Genomic DNA, 6967 nt, shown 5'->3' on the forward strand with positions numbered 1-6967 from the left:
TAAAGGGTCTGACCTGCCCAATGACATTACTACCGCGATTGTATCTAGGACTTGAAGAAAAGTATTTCATATCCACTATCTTGATCAAAATTTGTCAGCACTTGGTTGGTGCCACGTTCAATAAATAGGTCTGCGACAACACAATATATCGTCCTTCGTCACAACAGGTGTTAACCAGAGAAACACGCTATATTTCTGTAAATAAGAGAAATATCGACCAAAGCTCACTACTTGATGGGAGTTTTATTGATTAACACCGTTCAATGTTCAAGAGCGGACGAACAATCCGTGTTGAAAAAGACTCGAGAAACTACAATGATATTGTAATTACCCAGTATTCCATACCTGTTTTTAGTTTGACTCATTTGTATACAATATTACTTTGGCATTAAATAGTAATCATTCATATGTACAGTATAATCGCAAAATGACATATAGTATTCACGGGTAGCGGCTGGCATCTAAAGCTGGGTGTTACACCAACATTTTCTATGTCCCGTTTTTATACAAGAAACTTTAGAAATACCGGGAACAATAAATTATATTATCGTTAGGTAATGAACTACATTCCTATTAAATATGACTACTACTACTACTGCTAAATGTTTTTATTCCTCCCCTGACGTGGGAGGCGGGCCTCCTAGACGGTGACGCCGTATCTCGGGCCAGGAGATTTGCGGTGAAGGTGAGAGGGTTGGCGACCGTGTCCTATACTAGAAACTGTCCCGGCATTCTCCTTAGTGCAGGAGAATGGAAAACCACGGAAAACCACTCTCAGGACAGCCGACAGTGAGGCCCAGCCCCTCTCTGTCTCCCGAATACAGAGGTAGAGCCATGGCCACCCTATCTTTGCTCGGTTGGCCGGTCGGAGTGCTGAGCTGTCGCACCACGGACCAGGCGTGCCGACTTGTGGGCCGAAACCCACTCTGCATCCACCCAAATAAAAATGAAATAGATACGTCAGTTAAAACACAGGAAATAAGAGGCCAATTATACAGTATAACTAGAGTTATGTTTAGCTCACTTGAATTCAAAATGTGTCCTCCTATTTTTTCATTGATGCAAAATATTGGGAATATTGTGGGTGGACCGGTGTGGCGTGCCCTGGTGGCGACAGGATAGAAAGCAGGCATGACATCATCAACGCAGAGTGGTGCAATCTAACGGGGACAATTGGAGTTGTTTCTCGATAGGGAGTTTGCTGGTCTCGTGCAACACCCAACAAGCTCCCTTGTGCTATGTATAGGCTTAGGCTTACCGCTTTTGAGTTGCCGTAGAAAATCAAATCCCCTGAGTTTGATTCGAAGCCGGCGGCGTTTATTGGTCCATTACGAAGCATTAGTACATCGAACGACCAAAGATGGTTGATTTTAACATATTTTAGAATATATGCTAGATTTATTAAACTTAAAAATTAGAAGAAAGGACGACAAAAGAACTGTAAAATTATTGGGAGTTGTGCAACACTGGAACAAAAGCACACACCGCCATTAGCATTCACATATTGTAGTGGTGTGGTGGTGATTATTGTTTTAAGAGGAAGTACAACTAGGCTAAAATCCTCGTTTTTCAGTATTCGGGAGATAGTAGGTTCGAACCCCACTGTCGGCAGCCCTGAAAATGGTTTTCCGTGGTTTCCCATTTTCACACCAGGCAAATGCTGGGGATGTTCCTTAATTAAGGCCACGGCCGCTTCCTTCCCACTCCTAGCCCTTCCCAGTCCCATCATCGCCATAAGACCTATCTGTGTCGGCGCGACGTAAAGCAACGAGCAAAACACTAATCAGATGGTAAATAATGGAAAAACGAAAGTATTGGCCAAAGAAAGACAAGGGCCACTAAGGGCGTCAAAATGAAACACTCCCTAGGTCTTGAGTGCTGTAATACCGTCTGGGCGAAAAATTAAAAGAGTTGACCAAGGGAAGTCAGATAGGATAGATGAAAGTGAGGAGCCTGGCACAAGTAAGTGGTTTCCGTGGTTTCCCATCTTCACACCAGGTAAATACTGAGGCTGTAAAATTATTTAAGGCCATGGGCGCTTCCTTCCCAATCCTAGCCCCTTCTCATCCTTGCGTCGCCGAAAACCTTCAGTATTTTAGTGTGACGTTAAACCACTAGCAAAAAAAGCTTATGCGTTGCAGAATACTTGTTTTTCCCCCTTAACGCCCCTAAAAGCCACGAATGGCAAGAGCCATGGCTTCTTCTGGCAGGTTGTTGCTAACTTGGCCCTTAGCTCCTCGCTTTCTGCTTTCTTTCTTTCTTTCTTTCTTCTTTTTTTTCTTTTTTTCAATTTTCTTTACGTCGCACCGACACAGGTCCTAATGGCGACGATGGGAAAGTAAAGGGTTAGGAATGGGAACGAAGCTGCCGTCCCCTTTATTAAAGTATATCCCCAGTATTTGCCTGGTGTTAAAATGGGAAACCACAGAAAACCATCTTCAGGGCTACCGACAGTGAGGAGTAAACAACTAGAATCACATATATCCTACTAGAAAAGATAACAAGAAGCTGATTATTTAGAAATTTAAATTAGTCATATAACGTTTTCTCTCAGATTTCACATCATGTATAGATGAACGCCTCTGTGGTGTAGTGGTTAGCACGATTAGCTGCCAACCCCAGAGGCCCGGGTTCGATTCCCGGCTCTACCACGAAATTTGAAAAGTGGTACGAGGGCTGGAACGGGGTCCACTCAGCCTCGGGAGGTCAACTGAGTAGAGGTGGGTTCGATTCCCACCTCAGCCATCCTGGAAGTGGTTTTCCGTGGTTTCCCACTTCTCCTCCAGGCAAATACCTAACTTAAGGCCACGGCCGCTTCCTTCCCTCTTCCTTGTCTATCCCTACTAGTCTTCCCATTCCCTCACAAGGCCCCTGTTGAGCATAGCAGATGAGGCCGCCTGGGCGAGGTACTGGTCATTCTCCCCAGTTGTATCCCCCGACCCAAAGTCTGAAGCTCCATGATACTGCCCTTGAGGCGGTAGAGGTGGGATCTCTCGCTGAGTCCGAGGGAAAAACAGATTAAGAAAGAAATAAAGTATAGATGAAAAAACATGATAAAACTGTTAAAATTATACTTATAGCATCATTCTGAATGTTTCAGAATTGATTAAGGTGCGAAATTCCTCTATTTATTCCCTCTCATGAGAACTATGAAACATAATGTGTTGCCTTAGTTTTGAAGTCTTGGACCATTTCTTATATTCAGCACCCAATGAAAGGGAAGAACACCTGAAATGATAATGTTATTGGCTTTACGTCCCACTAACTACTTTTATACGATTTTCGGAGACGCCGTAGTGCCAGAATTTAGTCCCGCAGGAGTTCTTTTACGTGCCTGTAAATCTACTGACGTGAGACTGACGTATTTCAACACCTTCAAACACCACCGGACTAAGCCAGGATCGATCCTGCCAAGTTGGGGTCAGAAGGCCAGCGCCTTAACCGTCTGAGTCACTCAGCCTAAATACACCCGAAATGATTATGTTAACCCAATGAACGACCCTGGTAATGCTAACATAATGTTGACATATGGCATAACAGCACTTCACACAATGATGGTAACCTTAGTAATGAAACGTTCAGACACTTAAGCTATAATAGGTTTTTACCCATTAAAAAGCATGAGTGCAAAAACTCTGTTGACTCTAAACATGGATAATTATTTAATCTCCTGGACGAGCTTCAGTTCGGTGTAGTTTGCTTGATAACAGGTAACCACAGCATGAAACGGAAGTTGTTGGTTGTGTAAAACCCTGCGTTACGAACCCAGCTAATCCCTCCAAGTCACTACTTCTTCTGAGTAACAGTATACAGATTGCTCCATCTGTCACACTATATGTTTTGTTATAATCCAAGATCCAGCCAAACATATCTGCAGGCAACACAGATTATTGTAAAATACACTTGCATCTAAATCACTTGACACATAGGAACTGACGGAATATAACAATATCAATTATATTCTACCTAAATTGATATTTCTCGGGGAACACGAATAGGTTCACCGTTTGGAAATAGAGAAAAGTCTTCCCTAACCTCATACTTATTCTCAAAATGCTGCATGAACACTACAGTTTCGTCATCGACTTCAAAATCTTCTTCTTCTTCTTCTTCTTCTTCTTCTTCTTCTTCTTCTTCTTATTTATCTGTTTACCCTCCAGGGTCGGTTTTTCCCTCGGACTCGGCGAGGGATCCCACCTCTACCGCCTCAAGGGCAGTGTCCTGGAGCTTCAGACTCTGGATCTGGGAATACAACTGGGAGAATGACCAGTACCTCGCCCAGGCGGCCTCATATGCTATGGTGAACAGGGGCCGTGTAAGATTATCATAAGTGTAAAAATGTGGGCCTACAGGTAGTGGGTTTTCCTTGTGTAGTTATTAAAACTGTTGTGTGGCTGACGTACCCGGTACTAGGAAAGTTAATTTAATTTTCCATTTCATTGTCAAGATATCTTCTTGGAAAACTTCATTATCCTCTGAACACAGGCACGGCAGGTTTAGTACTTTTTAACTGATCCGTCGAAACACGAAATACCTCACAAAATGTAACTGCAACTGAATATTCTTTACTACTGAGATGTTAATGAGGAATTAAAAGTACCAACTGTTTCCGCCCGGGATCGAACCGGGGACCTTGCGCGTGTGAGGCGCACGTGATAACCACTACACTACGGAAACATTGAGTGTAGATCTGTCCGTGTACGCATATCTTGCATCAGCTGAGAGTCACGTGATTGTTCATTACGCAGCATTAGTTGAGTGATAAGGAAATTGTAGAATGAGCGGCTGATTATCAATTATACCAGTAACAGTTTACGTTTGCTACTGTTTATAGTAAAAATTAACTAAACACATCTGCTTACCCTCAAGGGTTGGCTTTTCCCTCGGACTCAGCGAGGGATCCCACCTCTACCGCCTCAAGGGCAGTGTCCTGGAGCTTCAGACTCTGGGTCGGGGGATACAACTGGGAAGGATGACCAGTACCTCGCCCAGGCGGCCTCGCCTGCTATACTGAACAGGGGCCTTGCGGTGGGATGGGAAGATTGGAAGGAAGAGGGAAGGAAGCGGCCGTGGCCTTAAGTTAGGTACTGAACCCATGACCTTTGTGCCCTAAGAATATTGTGTAGTAAATTGTCAATGGGATAAGAAGTTCGATTCTTGATAGCATGGAATTGACACGTGGCGAGGGAGTGATTACCTTCGGTCCCACGCTCTGGGATACGTGACGTCAGCCGCACCTGTCAACGGCGGAAGACTCTTAAGTCATTTTTGTGAACTATTTCAAAGCGCGTGTGTATGGCGTGCCCAAGCCAAGTCGAAAATATAGTGCCTATCAAATGAGGTCATTTATCCAACTAACTGAACATGTATAAATTTTAAATGTCCATGAACACTACCGCCAGAAATGTAACGAGTATGTAGTCACCTTCAGAACTCTTGTAATTACAGTTTAGTTAAGTCAGAAAAGTTATAGAAATTTTCTTGGCTGCAAAGGGAGATGCCCGGAGAGAGGGGGTAGCTGCTATATATAAGAATTGACGCCATGACGAAGCCCCTGCATTTTGTGTTACGAAGCTGACGACAGAGGGTTGAGCTGCTCTGTGAAATCAAACAACAAAAGTAGACTACGTCCAACCAACATATTTCAGCCGATGTGGCTGGGGTCTTGACTCCATGTGGAGACAGTTTTCTTGAGTGGAAATAATTGTACCAGATAGGACGGTCAAAGTACTGAATAAATTCTTAGGTGATAAATAAAGTAATTCGTGTGCGGAAGTAATTACAGTTCATCGTGTGCGCTCAACAAGAACAAGTGAAGGGCATTTTCTTTTTTTTTAATTCTTTATTTCCAGGAAACCGGAAGAATAAAATGATCTGTAAAGCCAGAAATGTAAAAATGGCTTAATAAAAATGCCAGGGTCGCAGGTGAGCCCTATGATGAATTAAGCGTGACCACATAAGGTATGTGACTTACCATCTTACTACCTATTGTATCTTGTTTCATGATCTCTAAATATGTGTATTTGAATGGGGTATATAAGACGCAGTTGGTCACCCCTATGTGGTTTTTGTAAATGTTAGAATATGACTAAAAAAGTTTGTTTTATTTTCCACTTGGATAAATTTTTGAAGTCTTGCGAGTGTCGTATGATGTAAAAAGTTATTAAATAGGGTTTCGAAGTGATATCACGTCCAATGTAGATCGTCATTTCCGTGTGTTTATTGCCTATATTTTGTGATGTCAAATTAAGAGGTTCATTCGACGCAATTTTTTTCTGTCTGAAATTTTGACGTAAATAATATAAGAAATCCATGGTTACTCATTTTCAATGGAGTGGAAGCGCGCTGTCGGGTGAGAGTAAAGTGTGATGAATTTGGTCACGGAGTGAAACGTTTTTCTAGGCGCATTTAAACTGTGTCTGACTGACAAAATAAAAGGATTTAGTAGAAATTTCAGTCATTTTCGTGAAAATCCAGTTATTAAATACGATATCATTTTATACGAAGTTATTCATTATTAAAGCACTGCGCGGTATTAGACGTCGTGGATTCTAGTAAGGATTTTATTCCAGTTCTTTTGTCAGTGACAGTCGTGAGTTGGGAAACAGAGGTTGGTTTTGTCGTGTGAGTCGAGATGAGATTTGTGAATCAGGTTGGAGACCTGTCAATGAAGCCGGGACTTGTGGAAGCCCGAAAAAGATTTCATAATGTTGGGAATGGAAAGCAATATACAAGAATCCGCGCTGGTATTAATTTGCGACGTGTATAATTATTGTGGGCATCTTGAAGTACGATCTATGTTGGTTAGAATATCGTATTTGTTTAATTATATCGGCGGAGTTTTAAAGGGAGCATTCTGAGAAGCCAGTCAGGTAGAACGGAACAGATGTATCGTATCACTGCCAAGCAGGCTTGGGCGAAATGCCGTCAGCTGATAGGGGAACACAGCGGGGATAACGGGACATGC

At 42.7% G+C, this 6967-nt stretch overlaps 1 non-coding gene across 1 annotated transcript; it reads right to left on the minus strand.

The window, feature by feature from the left end:
- Positions 1-4604: 4604 nt before the first annotated feature.
- TRNAV-CAC (transfer RNA valine (anticodon CAC)) lies at positions 4605-4677 on the minus strand. Its single transcript has one exon. It is a non-coding gene; the product is annotated as a tRNA-Val (tRNA).
- Between the last annotated feature and the right edge of the window lie 2290 nt (positions 4678-6967).

This window comes from Anabrus simplex, chromosome 8 (assembly GCF_040414725.1).
Source record: "Anabrus simplex isolate iqAnaSimp1 chromosome 8, ASM4041472v1, whole genome shotgun sequence".
NCBI lineage: Eukaryota > Metazoa > Arthropoda > Insecta > Orthoptera > Tettigoniidae > Anabrus > Anabrus simplex.